The 27,500-nt window shown below is 43.6% G+C and overlaps 1 protein-coding gene across 4 annotated transcripts in view; it reads right to left on the bottom strand.

Moving 5' to 3' along the window:
* The window catches only part of LOC143299246 (tripartite motif-containing protein 2-like), a 72,348-nt gene that overhangs the window by 40,955 nt on the left and 3,893 nt on the right, over nt 1-27,500 (bottom strand). Inside the window, exons 1-2 of one of the 4 annotated variants that reach the window (XM_076612459.1) lie at nt 11,415-12,007; nt 2,438-3,025 (exon numbers count right to left, since the gene is read on the bottom strand). The exons of 1 other annotated variant lie outside the window; for it this stretch is intronic. The gene's annotated coding sequence lies outside the window, so the exon portion shown is untranslated. Of the gene's footprint in view, nt 1-2,089; nt 2,350-2,437; nt 3,026-11,414; nt 12,008-27,500 lie in introns of those variants that run through there. 2 more of the 4 variants (XM_076612460.1, XM_076612466.1) reach the window with 2 other exon arrangements.

The following is a 27,500-nucleotide window of genomic DNA, read 5'->3' as shown; positions in this document are numbered from 1 at the left end:
CATACACACACACAGTAACATACACATATGCACGCACGCACGCACGCACACACACCCCTACACACACACACACACACACACACACACACAATTTGATCTTGACCGTTCAAGATACAAAAACCCAAGGAAACGCATAATATTCGCAGTTTCTGAATTGACCTTTTTTGGGTTGTTTGTAAAATTCGTTAAGAAATCTGACACAGAAATGCAGCAGCACTTGAATTCTCAAGGACCAAGGTAAAGGTCACAGCAACGATGACTCATCTCTCTGCCCACACGGAAGAAAGGTTCAGGAACCGGTTTACTCACTATGTGATGAAGCAGGACATACAGCTGTAGTAACACCCAGAGTTCTTAAAAATCATAACTTTCCTCAGAGGGAGCATGATTGGAAGGATGGTCGTGGGAAGGGGAGAGAGAGAGAGAGACAGACAGACAGACAGAATGTTGGGGAGAGAGAGAGCGAGAGAGAGAGAGAGTCAGCTAGCATGTTAAAAAAGGCATAGATTCATTTTTAAAAAATCAAAAACATAAATTAAGAACAAATAAATAGCGTCTAAGTTAAATACTACACATCAATCACTCCCATGACGACAGCTTTCATTTAAATAAAGCGTTTGATGTTAGCGGTTGATTATTAGGATGATTTTAAAAGCCTATATTATATAAAAGTGGTTGATGAAAGTTGTTGATTGTAAGTATAAATTCCATAAAAACAACACTGATTTCTTTCACACCTTTTACTCCGGTCTCATTCTCAGCTTAGATGAACAGACAATGAATAAACGAACGATGGTGCTGTTGGTTGTGCGCCAGTCGAAACGGATTGCAATTTTATTTTTTAAACTTGTAAATTCAATCAAATATGGAGAACAACAACAACACAAAAAACGGCTTTCTGTCTGCATCTCGGTTGATTACAACTATCACAATAACATAATCACACTCACCTGAATGATTTTCTTTGATGATGTAGGTTGTGAGTCATTCTACAGCGCAACCCCAAACCAACATTCCTCAGCACTGAACTGGATAAAAAGTCTAAAGTGGACTCTACCCCCCTCCCTCCCCTCCTTCCCACACACCCGCCTTACACAGTCACGCCTCCGCACTTCAAGTTTCGGCAGAGCAAAGGATTTGAAGATAATGGTAATCTACACTAAAATCGTTGTAAATCTTGCAAAAACGACAGAGCAGACTTCACAGACACCATTGGCAAATAGACAGATAGCAGAATGACTGACGTTTACAGCTGTGTGTATGTTCCTGGTGTCCTGACAGTTCACCAGATACAGCGGCTGAGGATGAGACCGGAGTAAAAGGTTAACTATATTTTTATCAAAGTCATTTAATCACATCGGTAAGTTACTGGATGGGTGACAGCGATGTTCCGGAAAGTCATCATTCTGATGATAAGACAAACATCCGTGGTGTTGAAATATTTGGAGTTGATCATCCGCACGCTAGCGCGCGCGCGCGCGAGTGTGTGTGTGTGTGTGTGTGTGTGTGTGTGTGTGTGTGTGTGTGTGTGTGCGTACGCGTGCGCGTGTGCGTATGTGTGTAAGTGAGAGAGTGAGAGAGAAATAGTAATACCCGCGTGTAACGAATAAATGCATATTAATGTGTATGTGCGTGTGTAATCATTCGATCGAAGTTAGGCAGAGAAACGAATACTAGATCATCATTCAAAAGAAAATCGAAGCGTCAGTAATCATGTTCGAATTAAGAAAACTGAATGAAAAAAGAATCACACAAGTGGTTGAAATACCGAAAGGAAATAACGCACAAGCGTTCTCAAAAACCCGAACTGTAGTATCTTAAAACAGTATCAATCCATCATTATTATTATCAGTCTTTATCCAATCCATATATGAAAGACAGTACACAGTATGTAAACTACCCAGTGAATTATATGAATAACAGCAATCATCAGATAAACATTACTGCATCGATGTGATTGCATCATCAACAATAATAATCAAAACATCGGTCTGGGACATGTGCTCACACACAATCAGAACTCATGAAACGCAAGACACGAGAACACAGAATCGATACGTCTCATACACGAACTTACACATAACATTACCATGCCTTCCATGACTCTAAAGGAGACACACAGAACAGCGAATACTGCTCTTTCCAAACTAACGTTCCGGTTGAGGAATTCCCCCGTGCGAAAGCTAATCAATGAACATCATTATTACAATGTATTACAAATGAGCTGTCACGCACCGAAATTTCACGCGCATGGCAACAGAAACTGGGCGAAATATATCACAAAATCACCCCAAACCACTACGTGATGTTTCTGACTAAGAATAAATCCAACTGACACTGGAGGTGGAGATTAGACTGGCAGATGGGTGAGTCATGGACAGAAACCTTCAGGAATAATTAAAAAAAAAAAAAAAAAAAAGGACATAGAGGGCATTACCTGGTCATGTTGCAGCAGGAACCTGTCGCCATCTTGGAATGCGTCACAGATGGCAGCCTCGCTCTGAGACTGTCCGGTTCTTGCAGGCTGGCACCGCGCCACACAGCAAGGCACAACACGTGCAACACGGCTTATCGATCAATCCAACAGGCCGCCTAGCAGGCAGGCAGCGTGTCAGAATGCCGTTGAGCACAGACGTCCAGATCGATGGTTTCTTGCAGGGGGAGATATTCCACAGCCTCTCCGCTCCCTATGTCGCGTGTCGGCATGGAAACTCGTCACGGAGTGGAGCGGTGAAAGTGCACGCCTTCTCACGGGAACAACATGTACTTTTAAAAATCGTGCTCCCTCTTTGGCCTATTGACCATTGTTTGCCTTGCAAAGAACAGACTTTTGCTGCCGTTCTTCCCATTCATTTTTATTCGGTAAAGTATATTCAGCGGTTCTTTCTCTGACGCCTTCTCACGAAGCGATGGGGGGTCGTAGTTTCCATTCGACCACGAACGTACCCATCTGGACTGCAAACATGTTTTCTCCTGTTGATGTCACCACTTGACTGTAATCGCCCCAATTCCCACTCTGCATTGACTGTAATTACCAAATTTTCCGTTCTGAATTGACTGAAATCATCAAATTTCCCATTCTGCAGCGAAAAATTCATTTACCTATTTGCTTACTTATTAATCTATTCATTTATTTATTCAGTACTTTGTCATTTGCTTACCAACTGTTTATTATGAATATTTCCAAACCGTTCGGTAGTCTACAATGGTCAACTTGTCACAGACACTTGCTTTCTCGGATTATGAACTTTACACGTGACGTCGGTCTTCGGGGCTGATCTATAATGAACACACATGACTTGATGATAAACCAGGAGTAACTTAAATTATCTCGTGTGAAGGACATGAATTCATTCAAGGCCGCAAGTTCGGGGATTTCATATAGTTATATTCCGTGAAACATGGCAATTATCTTTATGAAATCGGTACACCAAAGACCCTAAAAGAAGTTGACAAACGTCTCAAGGAGTACAAGAAAGAACCAAGCTTTTGGGGGGGAATGTTATATATAAAAAAAGAAGAAAAAAATCGTTGAAAACAGAAGAGTCTTTATGCATGCTTTATTTATCTTATCTGTGGCTTCGCTGACTCATCTGCTGAGGGAGAAGCAGCGAATCTTGTTACCGTCTTGCTATTGTCTCGTTCATCTGCCCGAGAACCCATCTCAAAGGCTTATACTGCTAACAGATCGGCCATCAAGGGGTTAAGTTTCTTCACAGACACTTGACTTGGTTGCGGTGTTAGGCTTTTGTTCATGGACAAAGACGGCTTAAAAGGGCACTTATCACAGGCCCGCGTGAGAGCGCGCGTGTGCTTGTGTGTACGTGAAAGAGAGAGAGAGAGAGAGAGAGAGAGAATGAAAGAATGAATGAATGAATCTTTATTTTCCAACGGTGAAGACATCAGCACTTTGGCCGACTTGCACATCTGCCGTTGCCGAGAGAGACACAGAGAGAGAGCCCGCGCGAGTGTATGTGAGCACGTGAGTACTCCACAAAACCTATGCACCAGAATCAGGCGACAAAACCATTTCCGACTGGTACATGGGGAGTGGCCTGCAGATGTTTTGCCGCTGTTAGTTGCCTTGGTATCATGATTCAGCTCTGAGCGTGTACATGGGAAACTGAACACGGTGAATGAATAATTCTATCCTGTAGGAAGCTGTCACGGCAGTATTGTACTTCGAGTTTCAACATACAAGCATAGCGGGTAGGGTGATCACGACCATGAATAAGCCGGTGGGCAGTCAGACTCCACTGTTTGCGTTTGTCTATTCGGGCCAGTTACAACTTATTGTCCGTTCATGACCGGTTGTTAATGAAAACAAATCCCTTATGAGACAACATTTGTGTGATATGGTACATTGTAGTACAATATATGTGTTTGTGTAAGCTATATCGTCTTGGTTTTTAGACCTGGATATACCGCTATGTTTACCCCCCACCCCCAGAAAATCCTGGTTTGCTCTACCATTGCACAGACAGGCTGATCCCCGTTTGACTCTTGACAGGTAAATATGGCTGTGGCTCTCTGCGCATGGAGCCCGACCAAAGAGGTTGGAATATCGATGACATCCCTCTTTGTCAGATCACGTCCCTGAGGTACACACAATACAGGCCAAGATGGCGGCCGTTGTCAACACTGTTACGCATGAGGATGGTGATGTTAAGAATCTTCGCCAGTGCACTAAATCATTAAAGATTGTTTGGGTTGCTGGATAATATGTCCCTGACAATCACAACAACATTGCCACTTAAACTGAGTTTAACATGCTCTTGAATAATATACTAGCTTGTGACATGTATGACCAACATGGAAAGGTCTGATATTACTATTATGGAAAAAAGATGGTTTGCCTGGCTAACAGGTTTGCACTGGCACACTGACAGGACAATTACACTGGCTGTGAAGACACGGCACAGCTGACATCCCCTCCATCACCACTTTCTGGCTGCTGCACAAAGTGCTACACCAAACGTCCTCAGAATGCCTCCAGTCCAAACAGTATACCATAGAACGCACACGTGTCTGAAATCACCACTTTGAAGGAAACAAACAGATGACCCGGATTGATGTGACGGTCTGACGGAAAGCAGCTTTTGACGACGACAACAACAACAGCAATAATAATAATATTATTATTATTGTTATTATTATCGTCATCATCGTTATCATTACTGTTGTTATTATTACATTATTGTTGTTTTTCTCATCATCATCATTATTACTACTATTATCATTATATCATTATTATTATCAAAGTTGACTGCCGTGTTGTGTAGGTAAGTGCCTTATTTATGTCAACTATCACATCCCACCACAACTGGGAATTCTACACCAACAGCCATAAATCGGAAAGAATGTGTAAGCACCTGAGGATTCACAACAGCCCACACTGTCACCATACACAGTTCACACGCAGGTGTTATCAAAGGTCCAGGCAGACACCATCAAACAGGTGGGGCAAACATGTCCTTTGACACTGGCGCTGAAGGTGAATACAAAGAAAGCGCTTACACAGCTACTTCCTACAGCACTAAGCGTCGTTCGTCGTTCACGATGCCCTTCCTTCATAACCACATGGACATCGCTTTGATGTCAACGGAAGCTCTGGGGAAAAAAACGGACCTACTGACACCCACGTGGCAGGAAAAATCTTTAAAAAATATATTGAGAATCTCAATACTCGCGTGGGGTCAATCACTTATCCACGCGGCAGGATAAATTTCGTTGGAAATGATGAAAATTTCAATACTTTACCTTCAAAAGATCATTCTCTTCGACTGGTCTAGCACAATTAGGAACGCGCATGAAGAACAGTCAGCTTGTAATAATGGCATAACATAGTATTTCCCAAAATTTACCAAAAGTCTGTTGGAACCCCGTAGAAAATTTCCAGTTGTTAAAATACGATTCCGCCTGTCTAAAAGAACATAACTGTGCGTATGACTAAAACTTATTACTTATGACTAGGAAGAAACGCCACACAGAGATTTAACTCTCTCCTTACGAACGGCGAAAGAAAGGACGTTGACAGCGTTTCACCCCAACTACCATCATCAAAATATTGCAAGCGGAAGGCTCTTATACTGAAGAGGTGAATGTTGACAAAGAATACCACAATTCTGACGACGGAAGCTAAAGGTTGGGTCATTCAGACACCCACAGGACATCCGAGGGGTATGTGTAGAGGAGAAGAGAGAACTGGCCGTACTGAGTGAGTTAAGGAATATTTGACTTAATAAGAGAAACGACACACAGTGAACTCCGACACTTTATAACTATCTGAGGATTCTTCAACCACGCCAAACTATGACAACGTCACCATACTAAAGCAATGTGGCTGCTGCTAATTTATTCGAGAATGATGGTGATCCTCACGCTCTCTCTGATCACCTCCAGCTTCGTGCTCCCTTGTTACAGATTCCCTCCGCTGAAAGTAACAGTCATCAAATTTACCACAGAGCGTCAACAGCAACACGAGGGAAAGTGGACTGGGTTAGTGGCACCACTGTCTCTGGCTGTTCACAGTCGTGACGAACTGTGTTTGTACGCGCTGCTGCCGGGACTTACTTACACTCCCCACTTCATTTATTTTACAAGCAGGGCACGAAGCCAACGCCATAATCCCAAGTTTCCAGTTTCAGGGAAAGAAAGGGTAATTTTGCTGTGTCCGAGAAAGCTCCAAAGAAGAGAAGAGTTCACTTTCTTTGTCGGCGAACAAGCCTGATTAATTTAATTTCGAGAAGGTTGATCTGTCACTTTGGGCGATTTGTGAGCAAGATCGATTTGCCAAGGAAGTGTGATTACCAGCACGGAAAGTCTTCCCCCACTTGCTGAACGTCGGAGTTACCAATGAACGTGGGATTAAGGAAAGCGGCAAGCACACAGAACTAATGCAGTTGTCCCGCGTTGAGGGAATAAGAACTTGGCATCAGTTCGCCTCGTGGGATATCTCCAGCCAGAAAAAAACGGAGAAGCACGTCAGTCGCTACTCTTTTTTTTATTTTTTTATTTTTATTCTTTCTCAATTTTACAACATCAAGAGTGAAAATGCAGAGCTTAAACATCACGCGACTTCAATGAAACATCTGACCATTTGTTTTTAAATTTTGGTTTCTTAATATATCCATTTAAGTAACAGGAAGAACTTTAGAAAACCAGATATTCAAATGATACGTGTTATAAAAGAGTACGTCTTGTTTCAGTGTTTGCAGTGAAAAATAAAGTTGGATAGAGAGAGAGAGAGAGAGGGAGAGAGAGAGAAGGGACGGGCACCGCAGCGCCAAGAAACTTAAGACAACTCCCTTTCAATGACAGCACAATGACCTTCTCATCTTCAATGTGAAATGTTCAGAAAGAAGCGACCCATGGCCGGCCCTCTTACTTTCCACTTCACCAAAACACCACCACGAAAATACTGACTCCGAACCGAAGCACAAAACTTCCTCTGACATAGTTTTTGAAATTCAACACTCCAGTGGTTTAGCCCATGAAGCTCAGCCAACTGTCAATGGCTATTTAAGCTCATGATAAGCCGGCTGGTTCATTATCTTCGTCGATGCCAACAAATGAACAGGCTCACTGCCATTCAGTACGTTTGGTAAGGACAATACCCAACCAAACATTGTACCTGTCAGTACCGGTGTAGCCAACTACAATTACCCCCCCCCCCTCCCCGACACACACACTTTTTTTCTTCTTCTTTTCTTTTTTTATCTGTCGCTGGATATTAGTCCTCTTGGAGGTATTTCTGATGTGCCGTTTATTTCATTTCGAAATACCCTACAATTCTAGAGAATATCGGGAACATCTCGCGTAAAAAATATATATTTAAAAAATAATTTTAAAACTTTTGATGCCTATCCCTTCCTTGTATCTCCGATATACCGCGTCCTTTATTTTAGGGGATACTTCAAAAACAAAAAACAAACTGGCCGCTCCACTCAAAAGGAAACACAAACGGTTAATAAGCAACTAATAGAGTGACTTTCAGAGAGAAAGAGAGAGAGATCGTTTGGTTAGAACTCGGGGCATTTGACTTTTTTGGGGTGGGTGGGTGTGGGGGTTGGGGTCCCTGTTAAGTCAGATTTATTTGTTTACTGAATCATCCAGATTTAGTAAATGACCCAGATCAACTCACCGATCCACACTTAGCCCTTGATTTAGAATCAGTCTGTGATCTAGATTTAGTTACATGAATTCAATATCCATTTTTTTCTGTGATCCACGTTAAGTCCAAATCCACTTCAGCACAACTAGAAAGATGCATGAAATGCGGAATCACCAACTTTGCATTTAGAATATATGGGATTGCGTGTGAAATAGAACTTGAGAAATAAATAGCACGGTTAGTGATCTTTTAGTTATAAGCTATTCATCCCCTCACCCCATCCAGTATAACAAAAAATCTCGGAATAACCAATGTTTATTCAGTTTGCTAAGTGCGCAACACTTTTCGTTGCTGAACGTATACAAAATGTAGAAGGAATGAGGACGAAATGCGAAGCCAGTCTACTGGTTTTTCTTAAACTTCGAAATCAGTTTTGAATAGGAATACTGCATCATTGTGGATTAGATTCCAGGAATTCGTTTAAAGCGTTGCAAATATTAATGAATTAAGCAGCTCAGTGTAAGCCTACGTGAACTACAGGATTTGTTTGTTTGTTTTGTTTTGTTTTGTTGTTTTTGTTGTTTTGTTGTTGTTGTTTTGTGTTGTTGTTGTTGTTGTTTTTTTTGGGGGGGTTACGAAAAAAAAGGTTATTTGTGTTTCAAGAACGTATTTGTCCTGAGCTGCGCTAACAGCTATAAAGTACAAATATATAAAGCTGAGATACGTAAAAACCATGCGGTTATATGCCTGTCAGTTATGATTCACGTCTCAGTTAACGCGAGACTGATTTAAATAAAATAAAACCAAAGAGACTGGGAAGGGGCTTTTAGAAATAGAAAGCACGGTGAAGAATTTTTTTAATGGACTGTAGGGATACACATGGATCATTATCAATGTATATTTTGATCATCGTTGTATTCAACTTCCTTTGAATGTGACAAAAACGCATTTTACATGTGGCATACATTTCGTATGCGACCGCCTATGAAGACAGAATATGCAATATCAATGAAAATTCCTTTTGCATTGTCACTGTTGCACACAATTCCTATATCTCTTGGCGTATTATGAAAAAGTATCTTCAAACAGAGAAATATAGGATCTTATAAGTGAAGAAACATACCTTGGGTTTATTTTCATTATTCTGTGTGTGGTTGGAACGGGCATTGTGAGAATGACTCGGAAAATCATTCTGGGAGGCACCTGGGTACCAGCAGATATGGCGAGCATTTGGTTCCAAACGATAACTTTTTTTTATTCGCTGTGTATGTTTCATCCAAAATATTTCTGAGTGGCTTAAAAATCAAGAACGACATCCAAACGTATGGTATAACGTTAAAAAAAAATGCCGGGGTATTCTGTTGGCAAGGGTACTTTAAAACGTTACACTAGTTCACTGAGGAGTTCCCATGACTTGAGTGTCACTTATGACAGCTGTTTTGGAGTGGATTGTTACATAACTTTGGGCTGTTTCCATAACTAAACTGTGTTTGTTGGGAGGATTCTGTTCATGTGTGTGTATTGGTGTAATGTTAGTGTGTGTGTGTGTGTGTGTGTGTGTGTGTGTGTGTGTGTGTGTGTGTGCGTGCGTGTGTGTGTGTGCGTGCATGCGTGTGCGTGTATATGACCGGTGTGTGTGTGTGTGCGTGTGTGTGTGTGTGTGTGTGTGTGTGTGTGTGTGTAAATTTTAGGAATGTGTGTTCTGTGTGTGAGTGTGTGTGTGTGTGTGTGTTTGACAGACAGACAGACATACAGATACAGTGTGTGTGTACATGTAATCATGTACGTAACCCTCACGTGTGGTTTGGCGAGGGTGTTGGTTGCGACTCTGGCGAACGCAGCCTGTGTGACCATTTGCACAACACACATTGACTCCCTACTTAGTAATCACCGACACTTGAAACCTTTTAACTACCGCCTGCTCTGCAATATATTGTAACTGTAACCCTCCATGCAATGCTACAATTCTGCCATTATCCTGAAGACTTCACAGGGCACAAAATATGTACTATCAGCTTTCAGAACGTGTTCTCCTATGATGTTTTTGGTTGTTTTTTTGTTTTTGTTTTTTCTTCTCGGGTAACCCGTTTCATAAATATATCGTTGAACAAGCAATGTATTTTTGTTGGGATCGGCTCGTTTGACACGCACACATATTAGTGCTAAGGTAGACATGGTTAAGTGGATGTTCGGACCTGAATACTCAATACAAATACTCAGGCACGCTTACATACGAACAGTGCACGCATGTGTACGCACGCGAATGTATAGGCCTACTTTCTTTACACACACACACACACACACACACACAAGCACATTCACGCATGTGTGCCATACATGGATGTTTTCAGCCCCAAAACGGACAAATCACAAAATTTAGCCCTAAAAACGCATTGTTTACATCCGAATCTCACACATTTTCTCTTTCAACCTCACAACAGTTGTGAACCCACTATAAATTCACACACACACGCACTGACGAATGACTCAAGCGAAAGAGATTTATCGAGCGAAACGAGCACTCTCACCCTAACAGGTCGCACACGCACACTCCACGCACACTAGCACAGCTATATTCATCGATACAGCAAAACTATCTCACGCTTTCTGTTGATCACAGTTGTGTACGTGCATAAAGTCTTCTGCTGACGTAAACCTTTCCCAGGCTTTTCCTGAGTGTGTGTGTATATATATATATCTTTGCCTTCGACCCAATATGTAATTTGAACTCTTCGTCAAGGCAACTTTCAAATGGTTAAATGTAAACAATCTGTGCGAGGACTGTTTCGTGTGTACATCTCAAACTGTATTTAAACTTTTCTCGGCCATTCTTACTGGCGACAGGCGTGTGAATGGCACGTTAGTATCCAACAGGCTTTTTCACTGTATAAGCACAAGAGCCACGGACTTTCTCCCTGTCAACTATCATGTATCCACGAGTTTTGGTTGATCACGTGCACATATTCCATGCAGGGTTTTGACAAATTAAATAAACACTTGAAATCATTTCTAAAATATATTCAATTATCTATTCATATATTTCACGAACGTTGTGGCTGGTCATATAAACCCAGCTTTTCATCGTGTGTGTGTTACGTCAGTGCAAATGATTCAATTTAATGTAAACACACCGACGGTAATAAAACTCGTGTGGGTTTTGAGAGGCAATTCACGCACTTAAACGCACGTGACACGCAAAGGCTCTGATGCTGTTGACTGTGCTCTCTTTAATTCACTTAACATGACATGGCAAAAAACCAAAAAAAAAACCCTGCGGCTTTGAACTATTTAGCATACATACATCTGTGAGAATGAAATAATTAGCAAGGATCTGCACAGTTCACACGCGCGCACAACGCAGGTGTATCACCACATCACTATTGCGGTGAGCACACAATCCTTGTAGATTTTGTAACCAGTCGTACACTTCACCATTGACCTACATCTTTAAAACCAAAAAAAAATCTATGGACACACAATCCGCTTTCGATTTTCAGTTGCCACAGATATGCGCACAACACATACACCAACCCTGCAATGTTTTCTTAAACAACACCACGTGCACGTGAAAAACCACGCAGCACGTGCAAGCGAGATCTGGATCGAACACTGGAACACACTGATACATATAAGCGCAGAAAACACACACTGAGGGAAGAAAAATACATCCAAATCCTCCATCGAGCCAGTCACAATTCTCCTACATTGAGTGTATAACTGGTCAGCAAAAAACTCAAGACCCCGACTCAGTGACCCCAGCACGCGAAGACCTCTTCATCACCAAGGTAACGTCAGGTGTCCTTCTCCTTCACACACACACACACACACACAAGGGCTTTCTTATCCACATGGACCGATTCCCAAAGTGTGACCTGAATACGACAACGAAATTTAGGACACGGAAGCATGACGATCATACACTGAACTACCACGCTCCAGTCTGTGCAACAATAATCGAGACAAAAAGCACGGACGTACAAATTCAGCACCAGAGCTAAAGGACGCCTCGGCACACACGTGACAGAATACGGCCAAATAAAACGTAAGCCGCTGTACTGTGCCTACAGGCACGTTGGTATGAATGAGCGAGAGAGGATACGGACTGATAAAAAGTAAGCACCCACATCAACCCACGCCTTCACTCAAGCCGAGTTCTCAGGACGAGTTCGCCACTTAAGTCAATAACTGGCTGCTGCTGCTGCGCCCTAGGCGGTACTGCTTGCTGGGTGGCGCACTGTATCTTTGTATACTAATATCTTTATATATAAAAACTCACACACGCATGCACGCACGAACACTCACACACACACACACACACACACAGCATCTCACACTAAGTTTATTACGGCATTTCCATGATAATCATCCAAGACATTTATGAGAAAACGTCGGGTCCTTATGTTTTGTTACACTGCCTGCTGGTGTTCTTCAAAGGCTGCCCTTGAATGCCAGATGCCCGCAGCCATTGTGGTTGTCAGTGAAAACAGACCCCTCGAAGCATTGTGCTCAGCAGCTGGTTTTGATATGTCAGTCAATATCACTTGTAACAACGACACTGGTACAAGATGGTGCGCGGGATTACAAAAGGGCTTTGACTCTCTCACAGACGTTGCCCTCCCTGAACGTACCCCACCACCACCCCTAAAAATAAAAAATAAAAAAAGAGAGAGAACTACCACGCGACTGGGTGAGCGAGGAGATAGGATGAGGAGTGATAAAGACTAAGTGAATATGTAACAATGGCCATCGCCCTTTGAAATGGGGATAAACATGACTGTATGAAAGTCGCGTACAAATACACACGAAATTTTCATGTTACCACAAAGGCAGTCTGTCTTTTTAAAGCTTTTTACAGAGAAAGAGTGAAATGTTTAACAAGACCTTCATTTGTCGATGACTGAAGGGTTAGGGGAGAGTGTGAGTTAATGAGATAAGGAGAGAGAGAGACAGACGCACAAACTGACACACAGACAGAAAAAGAAACAGGAAAGTGGAGGGTATTGTTGCCTTTCAGTTGGAAGTCCACCATCTGTTCCAAAGCATCAATAATCAATAGTATCGCCAAGGTCAGTAGGATTTGTCAATGACATATTCCCATCCAAAGCATGCTATCTCACATAAACACGCACACACGCGTATACACACACGCATACACACATACACGCGCGCCCATACGCATACATACATGTGCACACACATACACACATACGCGCGCGCGCGAAGAATGCATGCAACACTGCGCCATTTTCGTCTAAATCTCGATACGTTTCCTCTCTTTTTCCCTCTTCGAAAAGGATGCAATTGCCTAAATATATCTGTCTCTATTTCAATTCCTCATATACCTATGTCTCTGTCTCTCTCCTCCACCTACATCTCCCTTTCTCGCCAACTCCAACAGTGGTATAGCTATCTTTCACCATACCGAAAGAAATAAACTCTGTACCTAACGTTATTCAGTTGTAACGTTATTCAATTGCGTTAACTTGTGAAAATTATTCAAAAGATTAAATTAAAACATCAGCTTGACTCGCAGTCCTAGCGAAATAAGAAATGTTGTTTTCTTGTTCTTTCATGTTTTCCCCCCAGCAACACTTGGTCGGCTCTCAAGGCCTGAGTAGCGCGATGGGTTTATAACAGGTCAGGCATCTGCATCCCACTACATCCATACCCCTTGTTGTGGGTTTTTTGGGGGTGTTTTTTTCTTTCTTTCTTTGCCAGGTGTATCAGTCCGCACGCTTTGGCGTCTCCTTGAAAATGAAAGTGAAACTCTACCCCTCCTCCATCCCCTCTCCCCACCATTCTTGGCGTTCCTGCCCACGCCTCAGCCTTCAGACGACGAAAGCCAGCACCAGAAAGCCTCTGCTATTTTTACCCGAATTATCGGAAAATCACTTCCCGCAAGCTCACATTCTGATCAATGTGATCGTCCCTGCTGCACCTGCTGTGGTCTGGAAGACGCAAGTCCGAAAGGAATGGCGGCTGCTCTGGTAAATTGACACTGCATGCACGCATAAATGTATGCACGCTCATATCATAAATACGTGCTCGCGTGCACAAACATGCCCCTGCCCTTCCTCCCATCCAAACAAAAACGAAGGATGCTAACGCACGCAGACACACGCACACAGACAGACACATACACACCTCTAGAGACCCACAGACACACACACGCGCGCCTGCACGCACGCACACACGCACGCACACACACAAACACACACACGCACACACACACAATTTCCTGAACATGATGCAAACAGCACACACACAATCACACACACACAATTTCCTGAACATGATGCAAACAGCACACACACAATCACACCATGACATTCTCCTATCTCTGTCCTGATTCACAGATAAGCCGATTCATTTATTCACTCCATTATGAGACACATCCTATCTCTAGAACTTGCACAAGCAACCTTCTGGAACACCGACAATGATTTTTTTAAAACAGGAATGGCAAACCATCTAATGCTGTAAGAACGTATGAATGCATGTAAACACGCTCGCGCGTGTGCACAAATACACACAAACACACACGCACGCGCACACAGACATATAACGACCCAGTTACACGAACACATGTTGGCACAAGTACAAACTCACACACACACACACACACACACACACACACACACTGGCACACACACACACACACACTGCCTCTGTCTCCATCTCTCTCATCCAGAAAACAATGCAGGAAGCGATAAAAATCACAAACCCTACTCCCATTTTCCATTCCTCCTTTCCCATTGTCTTTCCCAAAAACAAAGCAAGCAACCATTCTGTTTCTGCTCTGCTGTTGTTATTGTTGTGTTGTCATTGCTGCTGCTGCTCTTGTTACAATCGTGGAATCACCCCCAACTGACAATCACTCTGGCTTTGTAATTGCTGCTTCTGTCTGTTCTGCTCTGAAAATCGGATTTCAGAATAATAGACCCTACGCCCCAACTCCTTGCCTCTCCCCAGTCCAGACAAACATGCGACAGAAGCTATTATTTCTGAAAGGAATGAAGAAAGGGAAGAAATAATTATGATTCATGGATAACACTGACGGCTTGTGAGGAATTAAAGTACTTTCAAAGAATACAAAAGAATGGGGGAGACTTTTTTTCATAAACACTTTCTTTTCCTTAAACCCATACCCTGTTAAAAAAATAAAGCATTGTACCGGAAATACTCTTTCAAGCATTTCCGGTCGTATGTTCTAGAACAGCAAAGACGGACCTTGCGTGCGTGAAGGTGTGTGTTGATCCATTCTCATAAATCTTAAATAAGTGACCGCTTGATGCCAGGCGGTGAGAAGCCAATGTGCAATCATCTCATCATTGTGTTTTCACTGCTGGACTTTCCCCATTAATTCACAGGTTCACGGAGTACAGTTTCTCGAAGCACGAAAGGATTGGGAAGATGGGTTTGCGCTGAGCGATATTTGGAATCATCGCTCTGCCTGTGTATGAAGAAGTGACGTGCTTATAGACCATGATCTGTAGAAGAGTGTGACAGCCTCTGGACTTTTCTTTACCAGACAATATGACAGAACAGCGCAAAGAAGATTGAACTTGCCGGACCAGAGGGGCACACTGGACAGCCCGATGAGCACGCCAGTCGGGAGTAAAGCCGACAAGAAACTCCGATCTGGAGAGGGACGGGTGCTGCCAGATTGGACTTGTCCAAGAAAAGCCGCATCATTAATTCCATTGTCGTGTATTCATGCGAGACATGATTCAAGCCATGGAAATGAGGTGTTCTCGCAAAACACACCTGATACATTGACCACACCACCAATGGACAAGTGGGCTAAACCATCAAGCAGCACATTGGACCTTATGAAGATCTGAAAACATAAGTTAAGAAAGGAAAGCTACGTTGGTATGGTCATGTTACAAGATCCAATGGCCTCGCTAAAACACTCCTCCAAGGAAATGTTGAGGGACAGAGTCTGAGGAGAAGACCAAAAAACGATGGTCTGACAACACAGCAGAATGGACAGGAAAACCGTTTGCATAGACCCAGACTGACACACAGACCTGTGTGAATGTGGTGAACAGCTCTTCTATGCGGCGCCCCAATGACTTTCCACAGAATGCAGGAGAGAAGTGGAAGAGATTGACTCTGGCAGAATGACTTTTCTATTCTACTTTCTAGACAGGAGAATGGTTTAGAACTGGCAGGTCTGCAGACTCTTGCCAGCCAAAGAGGACAGATAAACTCATGAACATTTCTTACAGCCTCATCCTAACAGTTGGGTAAAACGAACGGTGGTGCAAACATTTTTTGTTCCACTTTCCGAAACAACAAACAGAACAGGTTGGCGCAAAGCAGCTCTTGTACCTGCTTGTTTAGTCAGCGAAAAGATGTTTTTGTCCTCTGTCAGCAAAGATATATAAAGATGAATCTGGATTTTCCTTGTCAGCTGTGAGGATGGTAAGTGCATAATAATCTGTGGCTTTACGTTTTGAGGGACAGGACAGTTCCTGCGTACCAATTGTTCTTGTTTTTTGTTGTGTGTGTTTCTTCCCTAACCACACAGGAGAAAGGTTCATTCAGTGTTCAGTACAGTACAGCCTCGGGAGAACAAAGTAGTGCAGAGAAATAGTGCAAAAAAGCCCCGGAGTTTTCACTAAAATGGCATTACTACGGAGAGTAAGAACAGTTCTTGAAGTCTTATTAGAATACTGATAGTACGAAAAAGGTTCGTACAAAACAGGTTTTCATTTTATTCTTCTCCCCAAAGGCAGGATCCAGTTGATAACTTATCATCTTCTGACTTTCCTCACAAAAGGAGAAGTGTAGAGATGTGCGTGTGTGTGTGTGTGTGTGTGTGTGTGTGTGTGAGTGTGTGTGTGTGTGTGTGTGTGTGTGTGTGTGTGTGTGTGTGAGTGCGCGCGCACGTGCGTGCGTGCTTACGTGTGCGTCGTTATGCACGTATGTGTCTGTCTGTGCGTGCTCGAGCGTGCGCGTGTGTGTATTCAGAGAGAACTGGTTAGAGCAGAGGTTGGCGAGGAGGGAGGAGAGGGGGGAGATTTTCCCTTGCAGCGGTGCAAAATTTTCAGTAAACTTTATAAGCAATAGTAAAGGTTGATAGACTTCTCCCACCACTAAAGTTAATCATTTAGTGCTTGTTTTTTGTTTGTTTGTTTGTTTTTGTTTTTTGTGTTGTTGTTTTTTATGGCCACTGTGAAACCTAGGAAAGCAGGTGTTTTAAGATTGCACCCACTAAATAGTACCTTTTGTTTCAATCTCACCGGCCGTGTGGCTTTCCCATCTGACACGAAAGATGCTGGTAACAGGTTTTAGGCTGTCGATCTCAGCTGGCACTGCATTTCATTGTGTTTGAATTATTTCATTGTGCTGGTTAGATTATACTGCCTTAAAAACACAATTTGTTTCTTGATTATTGAAGTCATGCAAAAGGAAAATGTTTTAAAATGGGAGCAAAACAACTATTTTTCAAAACAACAATCTGCGTAAGAGGTCATTAGTTGAACACTGCTGTTATAACTGATCTGATTACGCCGAGCCAAAAATTTGCAAAGACAAAAAATTACATGAAACATGGCAAAGAATCGAACAAATTCAGGAAACAGTCCAGAAGCTACAAAAAATGTTGACAGTGTCATTCGCCAGAACTGCAGCTGGGTCGACAATGCAGCAGCCTTGAACATTACCATGTCCCCAGAACACATGACGGGCGACAGCCGAATAAAGAACATAAAGAGGACGGGTTTAAGCAATGCATTTATGGGCTGTCTTTCGACAGCCATCAACCAGAAGGAGATGTTTACTCCGAAAAGATTCTGAACGCACCTCATCGATGCCAGAAAAACAAAACAAAACAAAAACCGCGTTCTTCCACAGCAACATTAATTAGATTCGTTGGACACGTAAACAAATGTATTTTGCACTCTCCCTGTCCGAATGGGGTAAGAGGTAAGCCTGGAGAGGTTCTGCACTTCCTGCCACAATGGAAGTCAGTGATACGCACATATAAGTTTTGTTTAAGTTCATCATCCGATTAAACCTGTATGTGATTGATCTGCGATGATAATTTGTCTGGAGGTCGCGCGCGCGCACACACGCACACACATCTCTCCCCCCACCTCTCTCTCTCTCTCTCCAAGCTGACACAAAAACGCTGGCCATATAACATCCATAATCGCTAAAATGAAACTGTCGCATTATTTCTTTATGCCCTTTCTTTATATATGTCGGTCGACACGTTATATAATGTCTTTCAAAATAAAATAAAAACTGCGCGGAACTTTGGAAGGACAGCTTATGTCAGCTTAATAATTTCGTTGTGATATCCCGACACTTTCATGGCTTGCCTGCCACCTGCAGAATTTGAAAGGGCTGTAAAACTAACTCCAGTCTTATCTTCTCATAAAACACACGACATCGGCCGACACGTCCACTGTCTCCCTCCCTTTATCTGTTCCCCAACTCTCTCTCCCTCTCTCTCTCTCTCTCTGTGTGTGTGTGTGTGTGTGTGTGTGTGTGTTTAAACAGATGCCATGTGAAATGAAACACACAACCAGGCAGCGGTATCGATTTCGTGGGTAACCGTAAGCCGTTGTAATTAAATACTTTTCATGTGTTTTCCTTTTAGTCTTCTACATAAAAATTCAGGATAGGATCCTTCCATTTTCACTCTCTCTGGTGTGTGTGTGTGTGGTGTGCGTGTGTGCATATATGTATGTGCGTGTTTGCGTGGGTGTGCGTGTGCGTTCCTTAATACATTCGTGGGTGTATGCGCGTATGTGCATGCATGCACATGTGCGTCGGGCGCGCGTGTGTGTATATGCGTACATGTGTGTATTATCGTCCGCGCACCTGTGCGTTGGTCTGGCTGTCTGCCTTTCTGACTTTGCTCGACTTTCGGTTTCCCATCAAACATGCCTGCACCCCGGTGCAACCCTGCACCTCGGTGCGTTGTGCTTCAAGGAGGCGTCAAAACGTGCATTTACGCTACACCACATTTGCTTTGAAAAATAAAAAGAATAAACAAAAATATATATACATGAATAAACAAAACCGACTCGGGCAACTGGAAAGGAAACAGATTCATTCACACACGCCGAAAATAGCTGCAGATAGGAAAAGAAGAGACCAGGTGTAATTCATTCCAACAATCCTCACCACTGTCCCAGCTCCCTTCTCTGGCATCATCCGATATAGCCAGGGTCAGACAACGAAGCTGTGACTTTTCACCGTAAGCTGTGACTTTTCAACATTAAGTCAAGGATTCCGCCTAAGGTTTACTTCTTTATCTGTGAGCTGCAATCCCGTATATTCTTTCTAATGGGTGTATTTGGTTGTTGTTGTTTTTTGTGTGTGTTTTCTAAATTAGTTGAGGAATATGCATTTTCTTCTTCTTTATTACTATTATATAGTCGAGGAATCTGCATTTTCTTCTTTTTTCTTATCATTATCATCATCTTCTGCTTCTTCTTTTCCTTCTTCTTTCGCGGGCCATTTTTATCTCGTCGTTTTGGCAGCCATACTCAGTTTTCAAAGGACAGTGATACCGGTTATTTTATTGTTATCACAACTCATCGATACGCATTACGGGAAATTTGTTATGGCCAGTTGTCTTCTGTGGACGTATGCACGCTAAGAGAGTTTGGGCACTGTCACACTGGACACAGTCCATGGTGACCTCAGAAATTCTGATCAGACAAATCTCCATCTTTCACCAAAGGGGATTCGAGCTCCTCACCTGCCGGATGGGAATTGAAGACAATAACCATTTGACTATTCGACAGTCATTTCACCTCCTGAGACTCAGACACTCTCTCTCTCTCTCTCTCTCTCTCTCTCTCTCACTCTCTCTCTCTCATGATTTGGTTTGCCCTTTATACCAATGAGAAAAAGAAGACGAAGTTCATTTTGTGCTGGGCTGTCCAGCTCGTGGAGAGAGTAAAATTTTTCCATCCAAATATTACCGACAGCCTTGTACATTGAAGATGAGTCTGATGTCTTCAAAACAGCAAACTGATCTGTGGCATTTGTCAATCTTCCTGCAAAATGCATTCAAGTTTAGATAAACTGCAACTTCATAGTATATTCTGCTATTGTAAATGTTATCTCATGTGATTTTCTTTTCTTCGTGTCTATTCCAACAAATGCGACGCAACAGATGTGTTTGTTTACCCCTTCATAGAGGAAGTGGCCTAATGAATAAATTATCCGTACCCGTATCTCATTTTCCTTGTCTCTGTATTTTATTTTCCTCTATTTCTCAGGTTAACTTCGCTTTGTGCATACGCAGCATGAAATTTAAGTGAACTTTTCGAACAGAGAGAGAAACATTCTGCAATGTGAGTCTGGAGAGCAGAGCTGTTAGTCGAGGGAGATTGTCGGGCATTTACCTCCGTACATTGCAGTATTCATTTAATAATTTTTTTTTAACAGATAATAAAAGACATAATTTACACTTGTTTGTTCATCGGGTGTTTTAAGTAGCACGCGAGGTCAGCCTCAGACTTTTTCGAGGATGAAGACTTGCATTCATGGGTATAAGTCGGCAAAGACAGTAACTTCGTCAGTTGCAATTTTGCCGCTCTGGTCAAAAGTCACTCACTCAACCCTTTTTGTTCCGTTCCTGTATGAACAATAAGGCTTTTACGAGAGATGGCCACTGTTGCCAGTTGGCTACTTCTCATTTGACTCTGTTCCAAGTCAGACAATGCACTCGGCTTTCCACTCGTGGAAGGAAAAGGGCTTCCATAGTCTCAACGTTGGCCCGGAAACAGGGGGAGAGAGACGGGGGTGAGAGAATGTGTGAGTGTGCGTGCGTGCGTGCGTGTGTGTGTCTGTCTGTCTGTCTGTCTGTGCGCGCGCGTGTGTGTGTGTGTGTGTGTTTGCGCGAGCGCGTACGTGCTTGCGTGCGACTGCGCGCGTGTGTATAATGTGCGTGTGTGATGGAGACAGAAAGAAACAGTTGGTAAAAGACAGAGATAGATAAGATACATAAAGAGATGGAGAGAAAGAAAGACGGAGACAGAGAAAAAGAGTAAGAGAGAAAGAAGGAGAGACAGAAAAGAGAGAGACAGATGGAGTAAATACAACACAGAATTCTGCTTCCCCGCGACAACCATCCTTTTCCCTTTTCTATCCAGCCATCACCCTCCAATATGAAGCCCATTACACCACAAATGGCAACGTCGGAAAGTCTGCACTTTACAAACGATACGAAGAGACTATGAGTCACACTTCAAAGAAGACAGTAAGAACAAGACAGAGACGGGGAAGAAAAGGAAGAAGGAAGACAGAGGGATGACAGTGAAAGGAGAGATAAAAGAGAGGACGAGGGAGAGAAAGAGAGGAGAGAGACACAGAGAGAGAAGGAGAGACAGAGGAGAGAAGGCGAGAAAGAGACAAAGAGAGAAGGCGAGGGAGAGGAGGGGAGCGATGAAACGAGAGATAAAGAGAGTGAGAGATGAGACAGAAAGAAGCAGAGACAAAGAGAGAGGGGAGCAACGTCATCCTAGGTCGAACTTGAATTTTTTCCTGAACTGGTTGAAAACGGGTAAGGAGAACACACACACACACACACACACACACACACACACACACGCACGCACGCACGCACACACACACACACCATATTGACACACATTCACAAACAGGCACAAATGCAGAGACACCCACCTATCTACCCATCCACCCACCCATCCAGAGAGAGAGAGAGAGAGAGAGCACGCACATGCACACGCACACACATGCACACACACCGCGTACGTACATATGCATGCACACGAGCACAAACACACACACACACACACACACACACACAAAACACCTGAGTAGAAGACGAGCACGGGCCCAATCTCTCCACAAGCATGAAGAAGATAGTGAAGTTTAATATTACATTAATTTATAACATTCTTGAAAGTTACACACAGAAAGACAGGGAAGGAAAGGTAAAGAAAGAGAGTGGGGGTGAGACAGAGATGCACACACAACGAAAAGAGTTTGGTGGAAGGATGAACAGGAAGTGAGAGTAAGACAGACAGAGAGACAGACAGAGAGAGACAGAGACAGGCAGAGACTGAGATAGAGACAGAGACAAGGAGCCAGACAACATGGGCAGATTTGGTGGGGAGGGGGGGGGGGAACAAAAACAAAAATAACTTTGGGGCGATGTCGAGAGACATTTTACAACACCCTTGACAGACACACGGGGGAAAAAAGATGGATGAAAGGATGGAGGGAAGGAAAGGGGGAGAGAGTGTGAGACAGAGAGAGAGAGAGGTGGCGGGGGTTGGGGTGGTACAGACAGACGTACTGAAAGAGATGAATGGAAGGAGGAAAGGGAGATGAAGAGACTGGGATGAAGAAAAAACAGAGAAAGAGAGAGTGAGAGGGGGGGGGGGGGTCGATAGGTTTTGGGTAAAACAACAAAAACAAACCAACAAAAAGAAGAGAGAAAAAAAAAACATCGGGGCGATGTCGACAGAGACAATTTACAGCACCCTCGACAGGCACGCGCGGAAGGAAAGAAAAAACCCCAGATGGATGAAAGAATGGGCAAAAGAAACAGGAGAGAAACAGGGTGAGAAAGAGAATGAAACAGTAAGAGTGGGGGAGGGGGAGGGGACGGGCAGAGAGACAGAATGAGAGTTACGAGGTGCATACAATCACTGACAGCACCGACAGGTTTGGTAAATAACGGAGCATTAGGGCCATGTTGAAAGAGACAGGTGTGGACTATATCTGCTGGTGAAGCACGCATGCACACACAGAACATGGAGGCGGGTGTGGAGGGGCAGGGGGGGGGGGTGAAGCGAGAGCGGAGAGGATGACGGACAGACAGCCGAGAACCACACACATGCATGGTCCGTACGTCTGTCTGTCTATCTGTCTGACTGACGAAGTGCTGTTTCTCGTGAAATGAATCAGACAAGTGAACAGCCCTACAACTTGACTTCATAAATTGTGCATGGCTATAAAACAGCAGGTCAGGCAATCCAGCAGCTGCGTCTGAGCTTTGTTTGCATTGCCGTTGCCAACGCGTCTGTCCACAAAAGGTGTGTGTGTGTGTGTGTGTGTGTGGTGGGATAGTTGAAGGGGGTGTTTGCGACATGATATACCGAAGTGAAGCCAGCCGCTGGGTCATTTCAGGTGCTGACTGGAATTCTAATTTCCTCCTCTCACTGGCCAACTTCATTACCCCAGGGTTGGGTTGCATAAGCGACCTTAGACTTGGGAAAATTCGCGATGCTTGGCAAACGCAGCGCTGCCATGATTGCACATGCAACTCTACCCCGGCCGGGTTCATCATCAGACCAATATAATTCTTTTTCCGGCTCTGAGTGTGTGTGTGTGTGTGTGCGTGTGTGTGTGTGCGTGCGTTTGTGTGTGTGCATGTGCGGTGTGTGTGTGTGTGTGTGCGCGCGCGTTTGAAATTACAGTAATCTGAGCAGTAATTTATCATGATTTAAATGCAGTAATCTCAATTCTGTTTGTATCTTTTCCTCTCTGATATCTTAGAATCCTTCCACTTCAAAAGTTACATACACGCTCGTGTATCAGTGAACGAGTGCAACTTACAGGGACATATGCACATTTCTGTATATAGACAAAACGACAGGCACACACACACAAATACATACACCCCTCACACACACACACACACACACACACACACACACACACACACACACAAAACACACTATTTATTCTGCTTTATCAACAACCAAACAACAAAACAAAACAAAAAAATTGTCCACTGTTTACTCTGGTGGCTGACTCGGAAAATGTGATTGAAGTGATCAACATTTTGTCCCGCTGAAAACACACAAGTCTGTTAAGCGCCTGTCAACGCCCCTTACCAGAAAACACGACAGCAATTCACCAAGGTCAAGACCTAACAAGGTGCCATTGTTGGGACAGTGACTCCGAACTGACCCACTGTCTTCTTGTTACACCCCGCCCCCATCCTTTCCCCCTACCTTCTCCCCCTACATCTGTCGTTGCTTCTGTTTCACACTACCTTCATCCATCCCCACCCCCTCATGTGACCCGCCTCTTTCCGTCAGTGTCAGTGTGTCAGACTGACAATATCAATAAACAGCCGACAGCCCGCTGGGCTGTGATGTCTAAAGACTATCAAACGGATGTCTGCGACAATCCCAATCCCTTGTAGTCAGCAGGTGTGTATGCGGTCAGGTCGTGTTGTTCACGTGCTGTCTCTCAGTATCTTCCTTTCATTTACACACACACACACACACACACACACATCTCCAACACTATTTCTCGCACCTTTCCCTCCGTAAAACTCTCCCAACCCCATCCACTCCTGTGACCTGACTCAAACTACCACTGTCATTATGTCATCACATCACACTGGAACCGTTATCAAACAGCCCAACTGGCTTCCGCTGTCAAACTGCTGTTCACGGCGATTTGTGATGACAGAGCTGTCCATTCCACGGCTGTTTTTGATCACGAGTTGGGCTGTTCACATGAATATTGGGTGTGTCTGTGTTTGTGTGTGTGTGTGTGTCTGTCTGTCTGTGTGAGAGTGTGTGTGTCTGTGTGTATGTGTCTGTGTGTGTGTTTTGATGTCTCTCTTCTCTTTTGAATAGATACTCATTCATACACACATGTACACACGCAAAAAAGAGACAAACAAACACGCACACACACTCACATACACACACGCTTACGCAAGTGCAAACTCTCAATCACAATTCAGATATGCGACGAACGAACACATTCTCTCTCTGTCTCTCTATCTATTTATCTATCTATCTATCTCACACACACATACACACACTCAGTGACACACACACACACACACACACACAAAACATTTAACATCTGCAAGTCTGATTCAGGGGAGGAAACTCAAGTCGTGTCCCACATCATTCTCCACTCGTGACGCTCTCTTTGATGGGTTTAAATATATATTCAAGCTCTATTGTCCCCGTTCCCCACTAAAATAATTTCAAAGGCATCATGGCGAAAGATTTTGATTTGCTGTACGTGTTTTCCTCTACGATTATGTTGTTCACACATATAAAAAAAACAAACAAAAAAACTACAACCAACCTTCTCACTGTGTGTAGCACGCTTCCACCGTCCCTCCTCCCCGCTCCCTCCCTTCCTCCTATGACGTGATTGTCTCAACGAGTGTTATAATTCTGTGCTGAAAATAGCATCAAACACTGAGCAGAAGGCTTACCGCCCTCAGCTATCAAACGACCACTGACGGCTAGTCGTGACAAACAAACTTCCGTGCTGGGTGTTTATGATCAGGTGATGCTGTGAAACATCTCTCCTTGTTCTCCTGTCCCCACCCCCACACCTCCTTCCTCTCTCTCTCTCTCTCTCTCTCTCTGTCCTCTCTCTCTCTCTGTGTCCACACACACACACCCCATGCCCCCCTCTCTCTGTCATACTACCCACATACCCACTTTCTGTGTCTGTCTATCTGTCTCTTTTTCTCTCGTTCTTTCCACTGGGGTGGTGACAAACAAAGGCTGTTCCCATGATGCTGTTTATTATCAAACGGCGATGCTGAAATAGTACACAATATCTGTCCTTGCCTGTCTTCCATGAAGAGTCTGGACGTAATATTTTGTTTACAATGCTGTTTGTATTCTTGTTGTGTTTTTGTCATGGTCTGAAGCAGTGCATTTCCTGCTCTTGACGTAATCTTTTGTTTGCAATGCTGTTAGTGTCTTTATTTCGTTTTTGTTATGGCTGTGCTGTGTTTCATTTGGTCTGAAGCAGAACATTTCCTGACCTTGTTACAAGTCCTTTATACGCCATGGTTGTGAGGGTTTGATCTGTCTTTCTGTCAGTCTGTCATCAAACCACAGGCATGTCAACATTTCCTAAACTAATCAAACAGAAAGTTAGCACACTGACCAAATATTTTCAGTGTCTTCTCCGTTTCTGGCAACTTTGTGCTTAATCTTCGTATTAGCGGCAAGAACTTTTTCGAAGCGATGCAACTTTCGCTCTGGGGTTTGGGGGTGGGGGGAAGGGGGTGAACATTAGATTGTGGTTGAACTCTCGGAGTCTAAAGTTCAAAGTACATGAAAAGGAGATTGTGGGGTCTAATCTGGGCTTGGACAAGGTTTTGTTTCACTTAGGCCTGTACGGTTTTGTGCTGGATCAAAATTTCAGGGAAAGCGGCGAGTTCGGAATAGTTTTGTTCGTTCTGCGGCTTATCCGACTCTACGCCGCTATCTTGCATCTTGACCTCAAAACGGTCACCTGCTTTGGGTGCCGGATTCTATATTTCCGAAATAGCGGTAAAAATGTCCTTTATCGTTCAAATAAAAACAGCTTTTCTATTGCTTTTGTTTTCACCATTGCGATCGCTTTTCTTGCACATTCCATATTTCGAGAACACGTTCTACACTTAGGTTGTTTTTTTTTACAGGTAGTGTATTCCTGGCATCACAAAATGTGTGCCATAGTTTGTCTCGACTTTCAATGCCAAAGGCTGTAGTTGGAACCTAGACAAGACTTTTGGGAGGATGCAAAAATATGCACGTGTGTGAAAAGCGAGGGGGTGAGTGCAGACAGACTGACTGGGGTTGCTCTGTGTAAAGAAAACAACAACAACAACAAAAAACAAACCCAAAAACCTGAATTTTAAAAAAAGGTGACGAAATCAAATGTTGTGCTTAACTCATCAGAACGAAGAAAAGACATACATGCCATCTCCCTGCCCATCCTTTCCATTACACCCCTCGTTTCTTCCCTCCATCTCCTGACTCCCCATCGCCTTTCAACTCTTCGCACTTTCTCAGACGAAACTTTTTTTTTCCTTCTTTTTTTTTATGCTGCTATAGCAACATAGGATAAACGGAACTGGAGGGGAAGAGGACGGCGAGAGAGAAAAGAAATCAATACGACCGTGTCTTACGAGGGCACTGAACTCGACGCTTTCTTCGCCGCCCGTCTATCGTTAGATCTACGACCCACAAGCTGCATATCTGTGTAGTTTGGATGTGTGGCCAAAGTCCGCTATCCCCTTCCTCACAGATCCTTTCGTCTCTGTCCCTCTGTCCTTTCCTCCACTGTGACACACACAAGCGCGCGCACACACACAACACTCGCGCGCGCGCAAGCTCCCACTCCTCCCCCTCTGCACACACACACACACACACACACAGGTTGGCAGGTTGGTATAAAACTCTGTTCTGTTATAATCTGCGATCGTGCAATTGTTGTGCAGCTTTACTGGTCACTGTAATTGCTCGTGAGAAAATTATTTTTCATATCTCTCTCTCTCTCTCTCTGCGGGGGTGGGGAGGGAAGGCTTGGGGAGAGGGGCGAGGGGTAGGGGGTAAGAGGGGTAAAGATAAACAGAGAATAACCGACCTCTGTAAGCACACTGACTACGTCTAATCCGCAA

Source organism: Babylonia areolata, chromosome 24 (assembly GCF_041734735.1).
Source record: "Babylonia areolata isolate BAREFJ2019XMU chromosome 24, ASM4173473v1, whole genome shotgun sequence".
NCBI classification, from domain to species: domain Eukaryota; kingdom Metazoa; phylum Mollusca; class Gastropoda; order Neogastropoda; family Buccinidae; genus Babylonia; species Babylonia areolata.
Note: the sequence above shows the minus strand (reverse complement) of the source record. Positions and strands in the feature narration are given on the sequence as shown.